General features: G+C 37.1%; 1 long non-coding RNA gene across 1 annotated transcript in view; it reads right to left on the minus strand.

Annotated features, from left to right (window-relative positions):
• Window positions 1-3006: 3006 nt before the first annotated feature.
• LOC118020837 overlaps window positions 3007-24648 on the minus strand; it is a 128494-nt gene continuing 106852 nt past the window's right edge. Inside the window, exon 3 of the long non-coding RNA XR_004682023.1 lies at window positions 3007-3131. This is a non-coding gene — a long non-coding RNA (uncharacterized LOC118020837). The remainder of the gene's footprint in view (window positions 3132-24648) is intronic.

A 24648-nucleotide genomic window follows, 5' to 3' on the forward strand; every position in this document is an offset into this window, starting at 1 on the left:
TCAAAGCTCAGTGCATATAGGCAGAACTAGTCTACTGGCAGGCTTCATATTAGGATGGGCAGTAATGGAGAAGGCATTTAGGCTGGGGCGAGGATAGAGCCTCCAAATGCAATGAGGAGGGTTTTATACTGGAAGATTTAATTTTATACTTGTAGTTCATTTGATTTCTTTAGAGAAATGGCTTTAGGGTTGCTTTATTGTTACTGTTTTGTCTTTGTTTTTGCCTTCAAGTTATATATTAGGCTGCTTAGAAATGCCTGAGCTCGGGCGCCTGGGTGGCTCAGTCGGTTAAGCCACTGCCTTCGGCTCAGGTCATGATCCTGGAGTCCCGGGATCGAGTCCCACATCGGGCTCCCCGCTCAGCAGGGAGTCTGCTTCTCCCTCTGACCCTCCTCCCCCTCATGCTCTCTGTCTCTCATTCTCTCTCTCGCAAATAAATAAAATCTAAAAAAAAAAAAAAAAAAGAAAGAAATGCCTGAGCTCAACCCATCTTGGGATGAGAAAGGGCGGAGAAGAAGGAGTGTTGCAATCCTACTCTTCATTCAATGGTCAGCCTTTCAGTTAATCTCCCAATTTGGCTTTCCTTCTCATTTGTGTTTTTATCGCTCCTGGGCCAGGATCATCTCTGTTAGCTCTGCTATATAGTTCAGCCTTCCCTTTAGTATGGCATTCCCTCTTGTGTGTTCTGGGCTGCAATGATTTATTTTTAAAAAATCTGTCGACAGGGTTTTATCTTCCTTGAGTCTTCTAGAAATTTACTGGCACCTGGGTGGCTTAGTTAGTTAAGCGTCTGCCTTCAGCTCAGGTCATGATCCCAGGGTCCTGGGATGGGCCCCACATCAGGCTTCCTGCTCAGCAGGAGCCTGCTTCTCCCTCTCCCCCCCTCACTCCCCCTGCTTGTGCTCTCTCTCTGTCAAATAAATAAATAAATAAATAAAAGAAATTTACTGGAATCTTTTTCAATAATTTTTCTCCTCCCACTCTTTCCATTTTATGAGTTGATTTCTACGCTATCATATATTGGGATTTCAGGAGGTAAGGGAATAGACATGCTTGTGCTAAATCTACCACCTTAAACCAGAAGTATTGTTCAGTGTTAAATAAAAATGGAAAAAAAACTTACATGTCTGATAAACATTTATCAAAATCATTCATTACTGGATTAAAAATTTAATATTTCTTTTCTATTTCATTTCTTTGCATATATATGCATTTATGTATTTATTTTTTATGCCTTTATTTGTTGTATGACTTTTGTTTTATCTTTTGATATTAGCACAGTGAAATAACTTGCAGCTACTTTAAGTCCTTGGGAAACAGGAAGGATGATAACTCAGTTAATATTTTTAAATGAATTTTGGCACAACTAATTATGTAAAAATTTTGTTATTGAATTTATCATTTTGTTCCTGAAGGGAAAAAAAATGCTTAAGCACCCTTTAAGTGTACTTTTAAAAAATACTAAGTGAAAGAAACATGAAAATAAGTATCATCACGGTATAGTTACTAATTCAGTGGCTCCTGATGCCTAAAAGCCAAATCATGTGACTCCATCCAGAGCCTGAGGAGCAATAGCAAAGGAAGTTCCAGGTCTATATGAAAATACTTCAGAATATCAGTCTAGATTAAACATCACATGGTATAGTTAGGAGCATATTTTGGGCTTTGCTACTTATAAAAATCCACTGGATTTTCAGAAGCACATTTTTACCCAAAGCCACTGGAGTGTAATATGTAATGAAGAGGATTGTCTTGACCTGAATGTAATTTCTTCATATTGTTTGGAAGAGTTTACTGCACAGACCACTTAAACTTGATTTTTACTAAAATGTTATTGTCCTTAAAATACTTGTGGTTTTTAAGAGTGATTTATCAAGACATTTTGGGGTATTTTGTATTCTGCCCAGAAGGAACAAAAACAGAAACAATTATTTCATTGGTCTCCCATATGATTTCTATGCATTTACATATACAACCTTGGAGTTGTGTTATTGTTTAGTATGAGTCCACTGTCTATTTTGGGATTCCCTCCATCCCCCAAATTTAATGAGACTCTTCTCTACTTTGGGCAGTGACTCATTTGTATTTATGGATTAGCCTGTACTGGGAAAAATGGTCCTCTTCAGAGTGACTAAAGACTACATCCCTCTTTCTACCCAAATATACTGTATGTCTCCCAGACATTTTTTCTACCCCTGCAAGAAAATAGGAGAGGTAGAATCTTATCAATTATCATTTTACTCGTGAGTTGAGCAAATGAGAAACTTTCCCTTCCTGGGAGCATTAATTAAGGAACCTCAAACTGATTTCATGATGCCCAGCAAACAATCCATCTCTCTCTCTCTGTCTCAAATGAAGATATAATTCACATATCATAAAATTTACCCTGCTGAAGTGTACAATTCAGAGATTTCTTTTTTAGTATATTCGCATAGTTGTGCAGTCATTGCTAACTCCAAAACATTTTCATTACTCCCAAAAGTAGCCCCTATTCCTACAAGCAGACACTTCCTAGATACCCACATACTCCTCCCTACCCCCACCCCTGGCAACTACTAATCTACTTTCTATCTCTATAGACCTGCCTACTGTGAACATTTCATCTAAATGCAATCATTCAATAGTTGTCTTTTTTGAATGGCTTATTTCACTTACTATAATGTTTTCAAGGCTCACCCATCTTATAGCAGGTATGAGTACTATATTCCTTTATATTGTCAAATAATATTTCATTGTATGGATATACCACATTTTATCCATTCATCAATTGATGGACATTTGGGTTGTTTCTACTTTTTGATTATTATGAATAATGCTGCTATAAACACCCACGTGTAACTTTTTTTGTGGATCCATCTTTTCTTGGATATATACCTAGCAGTAGACTTGTGGGGCCATGTGATAATTCTATGTTTAACTTTTGGAGAAACCTCTAACATGTATTTTTTATATTTCACTATATCGAATAAATGGGGTAATTTTTTGTAGTATTACCAAAGAGAAAATAATTATAAGCATAAATCTCATTAAGACAGAATTTTGCAAATGAAAATGTTTACTTGTTTTTTTCTCCAATCTGAACACGAGGATCATGATGAGGCTCTGCCAGTAGGTCCATTCTCTTCAAATATCTATAAGTAAGTATACCAGAAAGAGTTCTTTAGCATAGGACTTTCTGAGGACAAAAATAGAATCAGTAAAAAAAGCTTAAATCCTTATTTAGAATTAGACTCTGAATATATTACTTGGAAACATATGTTTTACCATTTGCGTATGCTTATTCATCACAACATATAAGAAATATACAATTTTCAATCTTCAATTCTTCCCCACATGGAATGGGTAATAATACTTATTCTAGAATAATGACAAGAGTAGTCTCTGTTCTGTCTGGACTTTTTTTTCTTCTAGGTCCTACTGATAACTTTCAGTGTTTTATGTCTCTCCTGCCCTGAGCTATTTTTCATTAACACATGACTTATTTTCAGAGGACTTATTCTCCATGTCTACTTTATACTTGCTTGGATTTCATTTTAAGTACCATGATTTTCTAAAGAGGATTCTTTTTCCGGGGGCGGGGGGTCCTACAAAATTCTTGCTAATATAAGAAAGGCTGGTCACACTCTATTAACATGGCCCCGAAGCTTGTCAACTCCTCTTCTTTGAGCATTCTTCTTTCATTAGGTCTCATTCTTGGCCATCCTGTGATGAAACTGATAGCCTCTTGATGAGAAGAATGACATGCAGAATATGGTCCCAGGTGAAAGCATACTGTCCACTGTATGAAAGTAGAGGTGCCACATGCTTCCTGGGTAATGTTATTAAATCATGTTATTAAATACTCTCCCTGGCTATTCAAAGATGAGCTCCTAATTCATCATTTTGCACTGAGTTTCCTTGGCTAAAAGGAGAGGGATCAAAATTTCTACATGACTTAAATTTATAGTTGTCTTTAAAACCAGTGCAGGAAAATAAATAAATAAATAATGCTTTTAGAATTGAATGCTGCCCCGAGCACATTTCAAAATGTTTTCTCCACTTTTGTTCTTTCAGAGTCAATGCCTGTATGATTTTTTTTTTTTTCTTTCACAAGGCATCAATATTCTTAGCTTGAGGACAGGGTCTCTTATGGTAAAGGAGAAAAGATGTGCCTCTAGCCCTGAAAGAGGTGTCTGTGGGGTGATAAGAGAATGGAGGAGGGAATTTTCCCTCCCTGCTATAAACTAAAGAGTATTGCTGAGTATACTTTCGTTGAAGATAAATCACAACTGTAAAATGGGAGAAAAATCTGCAAACTTACTGTGCACCGTAGTGGTTGTACGATGTACGTTAATGTAACAGTACAGATAGTCTTTACAAAATAGCGGGTTTTTTTACTTTTTTACTGTTTTTGTGGGCTTTTTTGCACCCCACTATCAAATCAAGGATAAAAGAATCATTTGTTTTAGTGACATCTACAGGCACTTTCAGAGAAAAACATTCTCAATTCTTGTAACTGCACTTGCATTGACCTAATCAGGAATGCCTGTATAGATTCAGACGGATGAGCAGTAGTCTTCATTATAGTCGTGCATAGAAGGCAGACCTTACTGTAGTTTCAGTTGAGTTTTAAGTGCATCCATTTGTCTCCACAACTAATCTTCATCAAATGTTTAGTCAACTTGATTTCCCACACTCCCATCCCATCCATATTTGTTCAATAAAAACTTCATGTTACAGTTTGGGCTTAATACTGTACTAAAACAATGTGAATGTCTCCCATTTGTTTGTGTATGCTTTGTTCCACTCACATAAATTGTACCTTTTATGGGATTTGACTGGATAGGGGAGACTGCTGAGTTCACATACACACACCCCTGCTACCCTCCCTACTTCCTACACTGTAGAAACTTGTGCTCCTGTTTCAGGATACTACTAATGGAAAGGGTAATAAAGTTTTTGGAGGAGGAGAGGCTGGATTACCAGAGTTCGAAGCTTGTAGGAGTCCACTGGATTGAATAACCTTGAGGAGCTTTGCCCAAGACTACCTGTCACTTGCCACATCTGAGTGACCCCAGTACGAGTAAAGCTGTGGAATAGTGGGTACCAGATCAGGCAAAGAGAACAAGATGAAATGGGTTAGCCAGAGAGAACATCTCTCACAGCAAGAGACTGCACAGTGTCAGAGATGGGGGAGGGGCAGGGTGCTGATGATAAAAACACCACAATGGTGCCCTATTAAAGAAAGAGCCAGCATTAGGAGCCTGCCATGCCAGAGAGCACATGACCCCTGAGTAAGGTCTCCCAACAGTACCAGCTAAATAAAGACTCTCTATTTTTTTTTTTTTTTTTTTTTTGCCCCACATGTCTTACTCCTCTGTCCCATCCAACTCTGAAGGATCCAACAGCAAAGAATGGCAAGTCAGGAAGATATGAAGCAAAAAAGAGAGAAGAGTCAACACACCCCTTCCCAACGTTCTGGGTCAGGCCCAAGGGAAAGGGAAAAGCTCTAAAGTGGATATGACAAGTTCAGTTTAGATCAGACTGCTCTTTTAATACCTGAAAAATGAAACTGAAAGTGACCAGAAAATATCATCTAGGCATGAGGAAGGAATATCTGACAGAGAAGTTTTCAAAAATGGTAGGAAAAAAATAAAGCTATTTTCTAATCTTATATTACTGAGTCCTGACCATTTCGTTGATCCAGTCAGAATTTTACTTTCTACTATATTTTCTTTTTAGATAATAAGTCAGCTAGTTTTAGAGAGAGATTGAATAAAAAAGGGGGATATTCTTGTCCATGTTCAAAACTCAGGAAAATATTCCAAAAGTGATAGTTATTTTAAGGTATATTTTGCATATTTATGGTTTTAAATTTATATAACCTTCATTTAAATTTTTCCTCCTCATAATAATACTTTATATAGAGTTTTGCCTCTGTTCTATGAGAATGGGAGAGCAAACCTCAGGGACTTCTCTTCAGGACTTGTTGAGTGGGACTTACACCAGACTTTTTTTTTTTTTCAATATTTTATTTATTTATTTGTCAGAGAGAGAGAGAGAGACAGAGAGCATAAGCAGGGGGAGTAGCAGAGGGAGAAGGAGACTCCCCGGTGAGCAGGGAGCCTGATGCAGGACTTGATCCCAGGCCCCTGGGATCATGACCTGAGCTAAAGGCAGATGCTTAACCGACTGAGCCACCCAGGCATCCCTAAACCAGACTTTTGATCCCCCAACTCTCCCACTCCCAAAAATGAGGCTTTTATTGTCTGATCTCCATCAAGTTTACTATCAGTGTCTGAAACTCTATGCCTTCTTGGAAGGTTAATTTATCTTTGCTGAAGATTCTTTTGAGTTCCCTACCCCTCACCCCCACGGGGAAGTTCCCATGGCTAGAAAGTACTACTGTGTCTCCAGATGGCTTTTCTAGGAGACAGTCTTGCAGACTGACTTAGACTGATCAGACCTGAGGATTTTGAAACTTCACAAATATTTATCAGAAGGATTTACAGATGCTTGGTTTTTATAACTGCCTGTTGATACAAATGCCACATCAGTTGCCTCAGAAATAAAATGGATTACTCATCAGACAGGAACACAGATGATGAAACACAAAAGATCCACTAGTAATTACATAACCCCCTGTGGACCATGGGACAATGAAGGTAAGGGTCCAAGGAAAGGTTTCTGGAATTGTTTTTTCATTCCAGGCAGGATGGATTACACAGAAGGGTAAGGATACTGAAACAGAGAAATAGGGGAGGGAGTCCTTTCAAAAACCAATTTACTGATAACAAAAACCAGGAAGTAGTGGTGTGTGTTGCACGAATATGCACTTCCTTGTTCCTTGCTGCACCAGAGGTCTAGCCACACCACTGAGTCATCTAATAGCAACCACTCTCCTATCTCTCACAATCTCCCATCTTCCCAGCTTCTTCCATTAGAACTCAGACAACCCTTGAGACTCAAGGACACAGTACAGAGGGCAGAGAAGGATTTTTGTGTGCCTTTTTCTCTTGCCTCCTTTTCTCCAGGCAGATTATTGCCCTACCCAACACCACCATAAGTCAAGAAAGCAGGAGCCAGTCCAGTGCCTGCTGGGGAGGTGCTGGAGTGTGATTAGGGCGCAGCTCTAGCTGGCCTGTGAAGTCAAGTATTAACAACATGAATAAGCAAATCTCTCCACCCCTAAGCATTTCCTCCTCCCATCCTCCTACTTTGTCCTCCTCCATATCCCAAGGGCTTTCCTAAAAAAGCTCTCCTAGAGAAAAATAAACAACTACTACCACCCTAGCAGGTAAACTCATCAAGGGGGTCCCCTCACACATCACTGTCTAAGGGAGCGAATATGCTCTGGGAAATATGAACTCAAAAAGAAGAGCAATGTGGCATCTTAGGCGCATAATCATTACAAGCAAATTATGTATAACATTTATGAAAGCAGAATTAATAGAACACACACAAGATTTGAAAGTAAGCATATAAAATATCCTCAAAGAGACAGAGAGGATCCTGGAAACCAGACACAGGGGGACCGGGGTGAGGGGATGGGAGAGGGAGTCATAAAAAAGTGAAGATGCTACTATGAAAAAGAAAAGATTTTTTTTAATAATTTAATAGATTGGTTGACTATTATGAAAGATACAGCTGCAAAACTAGAAGATTAAATGAAGGAACTTGGCCTATCACAGGTGGTTCCGTATATTCCTCAAAGTATTGCTTAATCCATTTTAAATAATCCTCTGTCCAGGACAATCTAACATAATTTTCTCTTTTCAGAAAACCATTTCTTCTCCTATTCAAGTCATCATTAAACTACCTCCACTCATATTGCTAAACTGAAACCATAACATACCAGGACCCAGTATCTACATTCAGACAGAGGATTGCTTCAGTTTTATTTAAGATCTGGGGCTGGTGGTGGATGCCTGACTACATTTGTGTAAATCAAGCCTCAATCTTGGTGACTGTCTCCAACCTAAAATGGTTTGGCCTCTAGGCTTTCATTTCTAGGGGTTGAATGACCAAAACCCTGTATCCTGCCTTGCCCCACCCTGCCAAAAAAGATGGCAAAGATATTGCTAAATGGATAAAAAGAGAAATAAATCCCTTTCCAATAGGTACCCTGCTATGTAGAGTAAGATTTGCCATGCTTAAAGAAACATTTATGCTGCTACTGTATAAGGATCATCCATTCAAAAATGATACAAAATGGACAACTTTAAGAATCTGAAATACTTACTCCTTTTTATATCAGGTACATGAATAAATGTAAACACATATTTAAATGGACATATTCTTTTGGTCTGGGGGAAAATAATTTGGACTAGGACTACATCCAATTTCTACACAGAGCCTCAGTACTAGTTTGGGATGTCATAACAGGCAGGGTCCTCCACACCTCAACCCCACCACCTACTACTACAGGTATTGTGAAGAATAACTATTTGCATTATAAAATATTTTCCCTGAGACCACAGAATTTGAAATTATGCCTCCAAAATTTATGGCATTGGATAAGATATGTAACATGAATTCCCAGATCAAAAATGGGACACTTATTTAATTCACACTACAAAAGTCTACTCAACACCTACAATGGGCCAGGCTTTTTCTTTTTTCTTCTTTTTTTTTTTCTTTTCTTCCCCCCCTCCCCCAAAAGAAAAACCTCCATATTCATGAAAAAAATTTTAGGTTATTTGGAAGAAAGATTTTAGTGAAAGAAAATCACTGTGTTAGTTGTTTTTAAAATCAGAACTATAATATATGACAGCACTGGCTTTCAATGTACTAATTTTAGTAGTCCCTAATCCACAGATAATGATAGCGCCTTAAACATAGAAATGTTTTCCTCTAGAAGAAAATATGAAATATACTGGAAAAGTACTAAAATACAAGTCTTATGTAAGCAATTAATAGGAAATGTTGTGAATCTGACTTAGATTTAATGCTGTCCTTCTGCTTCTTTTTGTAAAATACAATTTACATTCATATATAAAATAATGCTTTTGTTATATATGGACAAGTGGGCAGAAGAAACCACTTGGTCATATGATGTCCCTAACAATAAAGCCTATAAAATGTTTATATACTATATTTAAATGGTTTATATAATTTTGGAAAGAGAAGAAAAGACACAGAAGATAAGGATTTAATTAGCTTGTGGGTTGAGTAACATTCAAGGGCTAATACCTCTCCTTGCAGAAAGAGATGATTTTCTGATGACATCATCCATTACAACATGCAGGATATAAAGAGGACACTGTAGTCATTAGCCATGCCCTATAAAGTAGAGAGACAAGTGTCTGCTTCATTAGCTCATCATCAAGTTTTGGCCTTTAGTTAAAGATGTTCAACGTTGGCTATTTAAGGCATTCACCAGTACATACTTGGCCTCAAACCTCCTCACTTGGCTTAAAATCTTAAATTTCTTCTTTCTGGCAACTAAAAACATTAAATAAGAAATGAAAAAGTTAATAGGAGGAGGAGCAAGATGGCAGAGGAGTAGGAGACCTAAATTTCGTCTGGTCCCAGGAATTCAGCTAGATAGGTATCAAACCATTCTGAACACCTACGAACTCAACAGGAGATCAAAGAAAAGAATAACAGCAACTCTCTGAACAGAAAAGCAACCACTTTTTGGAAGGTAGGACGTGTGGAGAAGTGAATCCAAGGAGATATTCGGGAAGATAGATGGCGGGGAAGGGGGCCTCCGTCAGCCACTTCTGGCAAGTGATAGAGCTGTGGAGCACAAAATCAGAACTTGTAGAAGTCTGCTCCGCTGAGGGATGTCGCTCCAGTGGCTAAGCAGGGGGTGGAACCCTCCCGGGACAGTGTGGTCTCAGGACCCTCGGGGTCACAGAAAGACCAGGGGTGCCTGAGTGCGGCAGAGCTCTCAGGTATCAGAGTGGGAAAGCCGGCTGCAAAGACAGAGCCGCAGCGTGGGCTCTCAGCTCGGGGTTGCCATAAACTGTGATCTGCAACACAGTCTGGCCGCTGCTCCTCCAGCAGAGACCCAACAAGCGGCAGATCTGGGGAGACTCCCCTTCCTCTCCTGGGAGGAGTGGTGCGGGAGCAGACCGCAGGGATCTGCTGGGTTTGGAGACTCCACACGGGGTCGTGCACCAGAGATAGAAACGCTTGGTCGGGTGAGCATGGAGTGCGGCCGGAGACCGGGAGACGGGAGTAACTGACTGTTTTATCTGGGGGCGCACTGAGGGGTGGGGTCCCGAGTTCTCGGCTCCTCCGAGGCGGAGACTGGGAGGCCGCCATTTTCATTCTCATCCTCCAAAGCTGTACGGAAAGCTTGCAGGGAACAAAAGCTGCCGAGAGCAACCCCGAGCAGATTACTTAGCCCAGACCGGTAAGGGCAGGGCAATTTCGCCTCAGGCAAAGACATTTGGGAACCACGGCAACAGGCCCCTCCCCCAGAAGATCAGCAAGAACAGCCAGTCAAATCCAAGTTTACCGATCAATGAGAACGGCAGAACTCCAGTGCTAGGGGAATATTGCATAAAGAATTCATGGCTTTTTTTTCCCCTGATTCTTTAGCCTTTCAAAGTTAATTTTTTAATTTTCTTTTTTTTTCCTTTTTCTATTTTTTTAATTTTTCTTTCTCCCTTTTTCAACCAACAACTTATCAATCCCTTTTTTAAAAATCTTTTTTATTTTTCATGTTTAGAGTCATATTCTATCCCTTCATTGTAGTTAACCTTATTTTTGGTATATATATAAGTTGTTCTCTCTTTAAAATTTTGGGATACAGTTTCTTCTAACAGACCAAAATATACCCTAATTCTCTAGTGTATGGCTTTGTTCTAGTCTCCTGCCTGATCACATTCTCTCCCTTTTTTTTTTTTATTTCTCTTCTTTCTTTTTTCAACCAACTTCTTATCAATTCCTTTTATAAAATCTTTTATAATTATCACCTTTACAGTCATATTCTATCCCTTCATTGTATTTACCCTTATTTTTGTACATATATAAGTTTTTCTTTCTTTAAAATTTTGGGAGGCACTTTATTCTAACAGACCAAAATATGCCTAAAATCTAGTGTGTGGCATTGATCTATTCACCAGCCTGATCATATTTGATCGTATTCTTTTTCTTTTTCTTTTTTCTTTTTTTCCCTTTCTTTTCCCCTGGTTTCAGGTCTCTTCTGATTTGTTTAGTGTATATTTTTCTGGGGTTGTTGTTACCCTGTTAGCATTTCGTTCTCTCACTGATCTATTCTCTGCTGGACAAAATGACAAGACAGGAAAACTCACCTCAAAAAAAAGAACAAGAGGCAGTACTGACTGCCAGGGACCTAATCAATACGGACATTAGTAAGATGTCGGAACTAGAGTTCAGAATGATGATTATAAAGACACTAGCTGGGCTTGAAAAAAGCATGGAAGATACTAGAGAAACCCTTTCTGGAGAAATAAAAGAACTAAAATCTAACCAAGTTGAAATAATGAGGTGCAATCAAAAATGGAGGCTCTAACTGCTAGGATAAATGAGGCAGAAGAGAGAATTAGTGATATAGAAGACCAAATGATGGGGAATAAAGAAGCTGAAAAAAAGAGAGATAAACAACTACTGGATTGCAAGGGCAGAATTCGAGAGATAAGCAATACCATAAGACAAAACAACATTAGAATAATTGGGATCCCAGAAGAAGAAAAGAGAGAGAGAAGGGCAGAAGGTATACTGGAGCAAATTATAGCAGAGAACTTCCCTAATTTGGGGAAGGAAACAGGCATCAAAATCCAGGAAGCACAGAGAACCCCTCTCAAAATCAATAAAAATAGGTCAACACCCCGACATCTAATAGTAAAACTTACGAGTCTCAGAGACAAAGAGAAAATCCTGAAAGCAGCTCGGGAGAAGAGGTCTGTAACCTACAATGGTAGAAACATTAGACTGGCAACAGACCTACCCACAGAGACCTGGCAGGCCAGAAAGGACTGGCAGGATATCTTCAGAGCACTAAATGAGAAAAATATGCAGCCAAGAATACTATATCCAGCTAGGCTGTCATTGAAAATAGAAGGAGAGATAAAAAGCTTCCAGGACAAAAAAAGACTAAAAGAATTTGCAAACACAAAACCAGCCCTACAAGAAATATTGAAAGGGGCCCTCTAAGCAAAGATAGATCCTAAAAGTAACATAGACCAGAAAGGAACAGAGACAATATACAGTAACAGTCACCTTACAGGCAATACAATGGCACTAAATTCCTATCTTTCAATAGTTATCCTGAATGTAAATGGGCTAAATGCCCCAATCAAAAGACACAGGCTATCAGACTGGATAAAAAAACAAGACCCATCGATATGTTGTCTGCAAGAGACTCATTTTAGACCCAAAGACACCTCCAGATTGAAAGTGAGGGGGTGGAAAACTATTTACCATGCTAATGGGCATCAAAAGAAAGCTGGGGTGACAATCCTTATATCAGACAAATTAGATTTTAAACCAAAGACTATAATAAGAGATGAGGAAGGACACTATATCATACTTAAAGGATCTATCCAACAAGAAGATCTAACAGTTGTAAATATCTATGCCCCTAACATGGGAGCAGCCAATTATATAAGCCAATTAATAACAAAATCAAAGAAACACATCGACAACAATACAATAATAGTGGGGGACTTTAACACCCCCCTCACTGACATGGACAGATCATCTAAGCAAAAGATCAACAAGGAAATAAAGACTTTAAATGACACACTGGACCAAATGGACTTCACAGATATATTCAGAACATTCCATCCCAAAGCAAAAGAATACTCATTCTTCTCTAGTGCCCATGGAACATTCTCCAGAATAGATCACATCCTAGGTCACAAATGGTACCAAAAGATTGGGATCATTCCCTGCATATTTTCAGACCTCAATGCTTTGAAACAAGAACTCAATCACAAAAGGAAAGTCGGAAAGACCTCAAATACATGGAGGCTAAAGAGCATCCTACCAAAGAATGAATGGGTCAACCAGGAAATTAAAGAAGAATTTAAAAAAACTCCTGGAAACAAATGAAAATGAAAACACAACTGTTCAAAATCTCTGGGATGCAGCAAAGGCGGTCCTAAGAGGAAAGTATATAGCAATACAAGCCTTTCTCAAGAAACAAGAAAGGTCTCAAATACACAACCTAATCCTACACCTAAAGGAGCTGGAGAAAGAACAGCAAATAAAGCCTAAACCCAGCAGGAGAAGAGAAATAATAAAGATCAGAGCAGAAATCAATGAAACAGAAACCAAAAGAATGGTAGAACAGATCAACGAAACTAGGAGCCGATTCTTTGAAAGAATTAATAAGATTGATAAACCCCTGGCCAGACTTATCAAAAAGAAAAGAGAAATGACCCAAATAAATAAAATCATGAATGAAAGACAAGAGATCACAATGAACACCAAAGAAATACAAACAATTATAAGAACATATTATGAGCAACTCTATGCCAGCAAATTAGATAATCTGGAAGAAATGGATGCACTCCTAGAGATGTATAACCTACCAAAACTGAACCAGGAAGAAACAGAAAACCTGAACAGACCCATAACCACTAAGGAAATTGAAGCAGTCATCAAAAATCTCCCAATAAACAAGAGCCCAGGGCCAGATGGCTTCCCAGGGGAATTCTACCAAACACTTAAGAATTAATACTTATTCTTCTGAAACTGTTCCAAAAAATAGAAATGGAAGGAAAACTTCCAAACTCATTTTATGAGACCAGCATTACCTTGATCCCAAAGTCAGACAAAGACCCCATCAAAAAGGAGAATTATAGACCAATATCCCTGATGAACATGGATGCAAAAATTCTCACCAAAATACTAGCCAATAGGATCCAACAGTACATTAAAAGGATTATTCACCACGACCAAGTGGGATTTATCCCTGGGCTGCAAGGTTGGTTCAACATCCGCAAATCAATCAACGTGATACAATACATTAAACAAAAGAAAGAACAAGAACCATATGATCCTCTCAATAGATGCAGAAAAAGCATTTGACAAAGTACAGCATCCTTTCTTGATTAAAACTCTTCAGAGTGTAGGGATAGAAGGTACATACCTCAATATCATAAAAGCCATCTATGAAAAACCCACAGCGAATATCATTCTCAATGGGGAAAAACTGAGAGCTTTCCCCCTAAGGTCAGGAACGCAGCAGGGATGTCCACTATCACTACTGCTATTCAACAAAGTACTAGAAGTCCTAGCCACAGCAATCTGACAACAAAAAGAAATAAAAGGCATCCAAATCAGCAAAGAAGTCAAAGTCTCACTCTTTGCAGATGATATGATACTTTATGTGGAAAACCCCAAAGACTCCACCCTAAAACTGCTAGAACTCATACAGGAATTCAGTAAAATGGCAGGATATAAGATCAATGCACAGAAATCAGTGGCATTCCTATACACCAACAACAAGACAGAAGAAAGAGAAATTAAGGAGTCGATCCCATTTACAATTGCACCCAAAACCATAAGATACCTAGGAATAAATCTAACCAAAGAGGCAAAGGATCTGTACTCAGAAAACTATAAAATACTCATGAAAGAAATTGAGGAAGACACAAAGAAATGGAAAAACGTTCCATGCTCATGGATTGAAAGAACAAATAATGTGAAGATGTCAATGCTACCTACACATTTAATGCAATCCCTATCAAAATACCATCAACTTTTTTCAAAGAAATGGAACAAATAATCCTAAAATTTGTATGGAACCAGAAAAGACCCCGAATACCCAGAGGAATGTTGAAAAAGAAAAGCAAAGCTGGTGGCATCACAATTCTGGACTTCAAGCTATATTACAAAGCTGTCATCATCAAGACAGTATGGTACTGGCACAAAAACAGACACAGAGATCAAAGGAACAGAATAGAGAGCCCAGAAATGGACCCTCAACTCTATGGTCAACTCATCTTTGACAAAGCAGGAAAGAATGTCCAATGGAAAAAAGACAGTCTCTTCAACAAATGGTGTTGGGAAAATTGGATAGCCACATGCAGAAGAATGAAACTGGACCATTTCCTTACACCACACACAAAGATAGACTCAAAATGGTTGAAAGACCTCAATGTGAGACAGGAGTCCATCAAAATCCTAAAGGAGAACACAGGCAGCAACCTCTTCGACCTCAGCTGCAGCAACTTCTTCCTAGAAACATCGCCAAAGGCAAGGGAAGCAAGGGCAAAAATGAACTATTGGGACTTCATCAAGATAAAAAGCTTTTGCAGAGCAAAAGAAACAGTCCACAAAACCAAAAGACAACCGACAGAATGGGAGAAGATATTTGCAAATGACATATCAGATAAAGGGCTATCCAAAATCTATAAAGAACTTATCAAACTCAACACCCAAAGAACAAAGAATCCAATCAAGAAATGGGCAGAAGATATGAACAGATATTTTTCCAGACATCCAAATGGCCAACAGACACATGAAAAAGTGCTCAGCATTGCTCGGCATCAAGGAAATCCAAATCAAAACCTCAATGAGATACCACCTCACACCAGTCAGAATGGCTAAAATTAACAAGTCAGGAAATGACAGATGTTGGCGGGGATGTGGAGAAAGGGGAACTGTCCTACACTGTTGGTGGGAATGGAAGCTGATGCAGTCCCTCTGGAAAACAGTATGAAGGTTCCTCAAATAGTTGAAAATAGAACTACCATACAACCCAGCAATTGCACTACTGGGTATTTACCCCAAAGATACAAATGTAGGGATCTGAAAGGGCACGGGCACCCCAATGTTTATAGCAGCAATGTCCACAATAGCCAAACTATGGAAAGAGCCAAGATGTCCATCAACAGATGAATGGATAAAGAAGAAGTGATATATATATACATACATACATACAATGGAATATTATGCAGCCATCAAAAAAACCTGAAATCTTGCCATTTGCAATGACGTGGATGGAACTCGAGGGTATTATGCTAAGGAAATAAGTCAATCAGAGAAAGACATGTATCATATGATCTCACTGATATGAGGAATTCTTAATCTCAGGAAACAAACTGAGGGTTGCTGTTGTGGTGGGGGGTGGGAGGGATGGGGTGGCTGGGTGATAGACACTGGGAAGGGTATGTGCTATGGTGAGCACTGTGAATTGTGCAAGACTGTTGAATTACAGACCTGTACCTCTGAAACAAATAATACAGTATATGTTAAAAAAAAAAAAAAAAGATCGTAGGAAGGGAAAAATGAAGGGGGGTAGATCAGAGGGGGAGACAAACCATGAGAGACTATGGACTCTGAGAAACAAACTGAGGGTGAGGGGTGAGGGGGTTATCCTGGTGATGGGTATTAAAGAGGGCACGTATTGAATGGAGCACTGGGTGTTATACACAAACAATGCATCATGGAGCACTACACCAAAAACTAATGATGTAATGTATGGTGATTAGCATAACATAATAAAATTTAAAAAAAAAAGAAATGAAAAAGTTACCAAAGTTCATATAAGGCAAAATTTTGGATACGATGTTAGCTTTGCTACACTATATTTACATAACATGAAAACGACAGAAGAAAGAAAGCAGTCACAAAAAAAAGTACAAGTCTGATAGGGGTAATATCATTTCTCTGTACCGTTATCTGCCTCTACCAGTTGAGTGAGTTATAAACCAAATTTGCCAAGAACAAACAAAGGCAAGCATGCTCTGAATCAATACATTTACAGTTAGACCTCAAAGAATTCATTAAATCAAGGATCATGACTTCAAAGTAAAAAAATCACCATGCATATGAGGAAATGGGGCAGCATGAGTGGGAATTATCAGAAAGAACAATTACCAGATAGCAGATTTAGATGTGCAAAAATTTCAGACATTGGAATTATCTGACACCAAATATAAAGAAAGTGTATAGAAATAATGTACAAACAAGAAAATGGAAATAATGTATAAATAAGAAAATAACAAGGCAGTTCTGACAAAGAAATACAGCATTTCTACCAATGGAAAAAAAAATATATGTTTGGATATGAAAACTCAATGTATAGATTTAACAACAAATTAAAAATGGAAAATGAGAACATAATTGAATTCATAGAAAAATCTAAAGAAATTGTCGGGAAAATAGAATGGGATAGAAAATATGGTGAGAAGTTAAAGGATGTGAGGGATAAAATAAGAAAGCCTAATATCAATGTATATCAGAGTTCCAGTAATACAAAAAAGAGAGAATAGGGTGGAAGTTAGTATTCAAAAAGATGATGACTGAGAATTTTGCAGAAGTTGGAGAATTTTAGATTTACAAATCCCTGTGAACCTCAAGCAGGAGAAATAATACTGTCATAGTATATTGAAGCAAAGAAAAGATCTTAAACACAGCCAGAAACAGAGTAATATGCATCAATGAAAAAAAGCAAACTTGCTACAAAAAATGGATAAATGTCAAAAAATTATGCTGAGTTAAAGAAACCAGATATTTAAAAAACCAGATGTAAAAAACTGCATAGTATATGACTGCATTTATATAAAATGTCTATATGTCAAATTTGTAGAGGGAAAACACATATCTGTTGTGTGTGGAGATGGAGATTTTAATTACAAATGGTATATATATCAGCCAAACATAAGCCTAAAGAAAAGTGGATTAGCTAAAGTAAAGAAAGATAAGACAGATTTTAAGTATTAAACATTACCAGAAATAGATCAAGTGATGATATAATAATAAAAAATTTAAATCACTATGTAGATGCAAAATTTCTAGATTTTTATGTAACTAATAATATAGGTAAAAATAAATCAAGAATCTACAGAACTACAAAATTATATTTAATAAATCTATCACCACTGTGGGAGATTTTTTAAATGCCCTCAGTAATTATTAGATTAGGCAGACAAAAATATCAAGCTATAGAAGATTTGAACGCATATTTACTTATTTTAATCCAATGATGCACAAAATCCATTATACCTAATAAATGTTTCATGTATAAACTTATAAAAGTTGCTAGAACGCAAGCCTCAAAAAAATTCAAAGGATTTATATCATGCAGACCACATTACCTGACTTTAACACAATAAATCAGAAATAATTAGAAAACCATCACATATTTGGAAATTAAAAACAAACTTCCAATAAATAAAAAAAATCATAATGGAAATTAAAAATATTTAGAGCTAAAAGATAAAATATAGTAGTAGCACATATCAAATCTTGTAGAAAATAGCTAAAGCAGTACTTAGACAGTGATTGCCTTAAGAAATTTATAATATAAAATTTGAAAATTAATAAACTAAGCAACAATACAACATAACAGACAAACCCCCAAAAAAGTAGTAAAATGAAACTAATGAGGACAGAAATGAATAAAAATTAAACAGAAAATTATATAATAATCAAATGTCTAGAAATTTTTTTTAATAACTGACTAATAGAAAAACACTGATAAGATATCAAGAAAACAAAGGGAAATTCACAAATATTAGAAATGAAAAGGGGGGCATAATGACAGAGGTTAAAAGGTTTAAGAGGATATCCTGAACAACCTTATATAACTAAATTTCAAAACTTAGCTAAAATGAATAAATTTTTTTTAAAAAATTCAACACAATCAATTCAAGGAGAAATACTAAAAATACTAGAACACTAAAATTAAAACTAAGTGATCAGTAGTTTACAGTCATCCCAGAAGGAAAACACCAAGACTAAATGATGTGACAGGCAAGGTCTACCAATCATTTTAAGATCCTTATATATGAATCCAACAAACAGTAGTCCAGAAAACAGAAAAACAAAGAATACTACCCAACTAATCTGTGAAACTTGTAAAAATTTGATATCAAAATAAGAGAAGGTCTCTAAGTGAAAGGAAAATTGGAGGCCAAATTCACTCTTGAACATAGATACTATGCCCATAGGCACCTAAATAAAATACTAGCAAACCAAATCCAGCAATGAATATAAAAGTCTGAATATCATGACCAATTTGGATTGAAATGGAAGGTTAGCATAATATAAGAAAATCAATGATTCAATACATTGACAGATTATAGGAGAGAAATCACTTAATCATTCCGATAGGTGCAGAAAAAGCATTAGATGAAATCATCCATGATTTTGAAAAATTGTAAGCACATTAGAATAGGAAAGAACCTGACAAAGTGTGTCTACAGAAGCAATGGCCAATATGGTGCTTGATGGCAAAACGTGAATGCATTCCTTTCATAAAAGCAACAATAGGACAGTACACCTGCTATCATCCCACAGAGGTTAACAACTGCACAGTGTTTATCTTGCACCAAGCAGAGTTTCTACATACTTTGCATTTAGGCAATGGATAGAGAATTTAGTGGGGTTCAAAATCCCAATGTTAATCTACTTTATCAGAGATGCAAATAGCAACTGACACCTATGACATTTCAGGCACAATCCTGGGCACGGGGTATAGAGATGAAAAGACAAGAACCATTCTCTGAAGAGGTTTTGAATTTAGAGGAAATTGGAAACATACTGCCCTCTAGGCAACTAAAAGGGCATTTTACATTCATCTAAGTGCAGGTCAAGAGACACTTTGAAAAATACTGTGAGAATACTTTATGTATAAAAGCTTAACACCAAAATGAATTTTCAGTGAATATTGATACGATATACCTATGCCTGGTGCTTAATGAAGATAAGCATAAAGAAAAATAAATTAATAATTAATAATATAAAGAAATAATTTTTAAATAACTAATTTGTAGTAGAGAAATTTACCTATATTCATTTGGTCTTTTTGTAAATATATGTTGTGCTGTCATAGAAGAATATTTTTTTAAAAGCTAGAAATTTTGTTTTATGATCAACATTTTTCAAGCTCAGATGAACCCATCAGTGATTTGAATCTGAGTTTAGAATGGTGGCTTTGATTAAGAGAGCTGTCATGCTTCAAAGGATAATCAATGACCAAGGAAATAATCAATAATGACCAAGGAAATAATGAAGTCCAGTATGGACTTGCTGTAGGACCTAACAGAAAATTTGGGTAAGTTAGAGGACTTTATTGTTCTAAGCCTTAAATAGTAATAAGAGCCAAAATGTACTGAGCTCTAACTATGTTTCGAGCTCTATGCCAAGCACTTGATATCTGTCATTCCATTTTAAACTGATGATGTAGATTTTGGTCTGATAAATGCCTGTATGTAAATTCTGGTCAAACCATTTTTGCTTCCTGCCCACTAACCATAGCAAGGTCTAGACACTCAATCCTCTGAGTCAAAAGATGGATCAGAAATTAATGAGATTGTCACAGACCTCTATGTATACCTTCTTTGTTCCCCAGATCTCCCAGTGAGTGGACAGAGTGAAGCCAGGGCCTTAGAGATGCTACTTGACTTTTCCTGTCCTGCTCTGATGGATCTTGTAAAAATGGAGCAAAAGCTAGAAAGTCCCTTCAAATAACCTAGGACACATTCTAAGATGGTGGACTTTATTAACAAAAGAGGCATAAAGACAGCGATATCATATTGGTGGGAATAATAATTGAAATCACCTTTCTACAAAAAGTTTGAAAACAGTGGTTAAAGGTGCAAAAAGTACATTTCCTTTGATCCACCAATTTTCATGTCTAAGAGTTTTTTCTAGTTGAATCTAAACAGAAGTAAACACAAATATGTGTGACTAGGAATATTCAACAGATTTTTTTAGAACAGCAAAAAAAAATGTGGAAACAGCTAAATTTCCAACAATAGGAGCAATGGATAATTCTATCTTAGGATAGAATAATAGGTAGCTACTTTAAATAATATTATAAAGGAGGGTTTCTAAATCTCAGAATTACCGACGTTTTGGACTGCGTAATTCTTTGTTGTGGGGGCTGTCCTGTGTACTGTAGTACATTCAGCAGCATCCCTATCTTCTACCCAGTAGATGCTAGAAGCAAAAATTGTTTTCAGATGCTACCAAATGTCCTCAGGGGGTAAAAACTGCCTGGCTGGGAATCACTGTTATAGAGCAATATTTATGGTCATGGGAAAATATCCATAATGAGCTAAAGATGAAAGAAGGAGTCTATAAAGCACTGTCACAAATATTTCTCTTTACACACACATACATACACATACACACACACACACACAGAAAGGAAGAAAAAGAGAGACCCTTTTTATTTTTCCAAAAAAAAAAAAAAAAAAGGACTGGAAGGATAGTCACCAAAGTATTAATAAAAATTATTTCTGGGTGGTGAGATTATAGTCTGTCTATCTGTCTGTCTCTCTTTCCATTCTTCAGTGTTATCTAAATTTTTGGAGTTGAGTTTTATTCCTTTTTATAACAAAGAATAAAATGAGTAGCCTTTATAAGCATCTCTTTAAACATGACAGTGTGTCTGTTTCCAAAACAAAGGATTGTCAATGATGAAGGAATGCAATGTAATTATTGAAACATTTTCCAAAAGAGTCCTCAGCTGCAAGGATTAAGGAAGGTCTGGAGACAGGGAGAATGGGTCTTCCTTGTTGGGCATGTCCTCCTCACCAAACCAAGCCATCAGCTTACCTGCTCAATGCTGTTTGAAAATTTAGGATTCCAAGTAGAATTAGCCCCTAAATCAATCTGCAATAAGTAAACAGAAAACCAACATTCCTATGATGCTGTGCTTAACAAATTTACTCTCCATGAGTGTTTGTGTGTGAAGAATGTGAGAAGAAAGGAAGTCATAGTCACTTATGAAACATTTGGGTATGAAGATCACAGGCACCAGTCCATTTCCTCACATTTCCCATGCTTCAATTTTCTCATTTGTATGCACACATGTGTGCACAGACACACACAAACACAGTTCCAGAGAAATCTTTACTTGGTAATAAGGCCACTTATTACCAGAGGTGGAAGAGGTGGGTGTGAATAAGAAAGGTTGCCAGGGCCTGGAGGGAAGGACAAATAGGAAGTACTAGTCAAAGGTATAAAGTTTCAGTTATAAAAGATGAACAAGTTCTAGAGACCTACTGTACAGCCTAGTGCCTATAGTTAGCAATACTGTATTGTACGTTTAAAATGTTGCTAACTGTAGATCTTATGTTAAGTGTTATTATCACAAAATAATATAAACAAATAAATAAAGTGGGAGAAAAAGAAACAATCCAGGATTTATACAACATGACTGAACATTTTCCAGTGTTGTCGTTTTTTCCTTTTTAAAGGCAAACTTTCTCTGGATCTCTGATTACAGAAAACAATTTTTACTTATGCATATAAAAGTAAAAATATTTTTTACCCATGAGGATAATATGTGTGTTTTAAATCCTGTGTAATTTTTAGAAAACGTGCTAGAAGACTATCATAACTACTAGATTTCTCTCGGAAGGCAAATCTTGATAAACCTTGAAGACTGCTGTGTAATATTCTTAGGGTGGATTTGAGAATTACAGACTCCTTGAGGCTAGTTCCAAACAAAGCATCTAGGAAGCTTGCCAGGGGTACTTCTAGATAATTCTGAGTGATATAGGGAGGGGAGAATTGTGTCCCTAGGTCCACTGACCCAGCGTGAAATGTTTTACCTATGAGGGATATGTCTTTGGGTATGTTTTGAGAGGAGAGAAAGTGCAAAGCAGGATGAGGAAAGACCAAAGCTGAGGAGACTTAGTAGAAAGAATAGATTTTTTTCATAATACTGTTAGAAGTGAGGCCAAGTGTTTCTCAGGGGAGCCAATTCATTAGTCTGTTCATTCTTGATGAATTCAGTATGAAGATGAACAGAGAAATGTTCTCCTCATTTGCCAAAAGAGACAAAATATTTCCCCTGCCAAGTTTGAAGAACAGAATTAAACTCATTAAGCATTTCTAAGATCCCACTCCTCTCTCCTTCTGACTTTGCTTCCTTGCCTGGATAAAATTACCTTCTTGACAGCTCCATGTACATTGGATAAAGAGTTTGAAGGGAAGCCTAGTTTTACTCCATGGAAAATACGGTAACCTGTTAGGAGAGAGGTTGGGGGTGATAGAGAAGAACCAAGTATACCAGGAAGGCTGTAACTTTGTAGAGCTGTCTACTCCTTCTTAATTTGTTCAGAGCCTCATAATTCCTTGAGACCAGCAAGGTAAAAATGTATAGGGTGCTGGTGGCTTAGATCATGGCACAGAGGGGGAAAAAAAAAAAAAAAAAAAAACTACACACACACAAATACATGCATCCACTAACCAAAAGTGTAACTAACCAAGAAAGCCATGTAAATATCAAAATTATGCAAACCACAACATGGTAGATCATATGTTAAAAGCCAATCATAGTCAAAGATTCAGAAAGTTCTAAACAGGTTAGTACTTCCTTCTCTGGCATATTCTATTAGCAGCTGCCTTCATGTTAGTCCATATATGTTCCCCACCCCCTGCCCTAGTAGAATGCTGCATCTTAAAAATCCCTTCATTTATTTTTAGTTGCTATCTTCCTTCCTCTGCTACAACATTACATTGATCTCTCTCTATGCTTTTCTCAATACAAAAAAAAAACAACTTTAATTCTGTTATTTACAAGATTTAAAGTTTATGGTTGGCAAGACTCTCCAATCCCGGCGCTAAATATCACTTCTTAGTTCTCACTCTCAAAATCACCCTCCCTACTAAGTAAGACAGTAGCCATGGCCAGCTTTGTGCATCAGTGCGACTTCTGTGGCAGTCTGCCTAAATATGGCCCACCACCAATGTGTCTGTTTCAATAGAAAGAACTCAATTAGTAAGTTTGAGAAGTTGGACGTTCTAGTTAACTTTCTGAGTAACTCTTTCTACTTTAATCCTTTAAATGTATTTCAAAAAAAAAGTTCACCTTGCCTGGCATGATACTGCTTCCTGGTTCATTTTCAGGCAAGATCAGCTCTCCCAGACCTGAGCGGGGACCAGACCCCAGAAAGCGAATGTCGTTTGCGATCTTCATCAGACTGCAGGCGGTGGTGTTCATGGCGCCGCTGAGCTTTCTGGCTACAATATGAAGATAATTAATTTGCCTAGTTTCCTTTATAAGTGACGACAATGTAGCAAGAATCTAAACAGATAGATGTTGGTCTTTAAGAGTTAATCAGTCTTTAACTAAACTGGTCTGCTTCTTTGTAAATGAAGATAATCAGTTTTGTGAGAATTAAATGAGAATTATCTAATACTCCTCACACAGGATATGAAATCTAGCAAGCACTCAAAATATGCTAATTTACATTAACATAGTTCTTCTTCTGTATCTAATTCTAATTTCTTTTCTATCTTCTCTTTTTAAGGTTAAATCAGCTCCATTTATAGACTGTGACAGTTATCTAGAAGAGGCGTGGGCTGTCTTCTATCTTATCCTCCATGTGGTTTAGTTTTTATTATGGAATCTTTTTAATGTTAGATGTTGCTAGGCGATTTTTTCTGGTTTGATTAATTTAGTTCTAGCACAAACAAAAATATATCCAAATGGTTTGTTCTTCACTGATGTTGCTTCCCTTCCAAAATAAATAGGTTCTACTTTTGTGTCAAAAGACTTCTGATGTGGTTCCAGACCTTTACAGAGTTGTGCATGATCACAAACTTAGTGGTTTAAGAACTTCACCACTCATTGTTAGTGTAAATACATTGAGAATGAATAACTATAAGTGATGAAGTACTGTAAAAAAAAAGAGAGAAGAAAGAAAGGAAGGAAGGAAGGAAGGAAGGAAGGAAGAAAGAAAGAAAGAAAGAAAGAAAGAAAGAAAGAAAGAAAGAAAG

This window comes from Mirounga leonina, unplaced genomic scaffold, assembly GCF_011800145.1.
Source record: "Mirounga leonina isolate KUSES-001 unplaced genomic scaffold, KU_Mleo_1.0 Mir_174, whole genome shotgun sequence".
NCBI lineage: Eukaryota > Metazoa > Chordata > Mammalia > Carnivora > Phocidae > Mirounga > Mirounga leonina.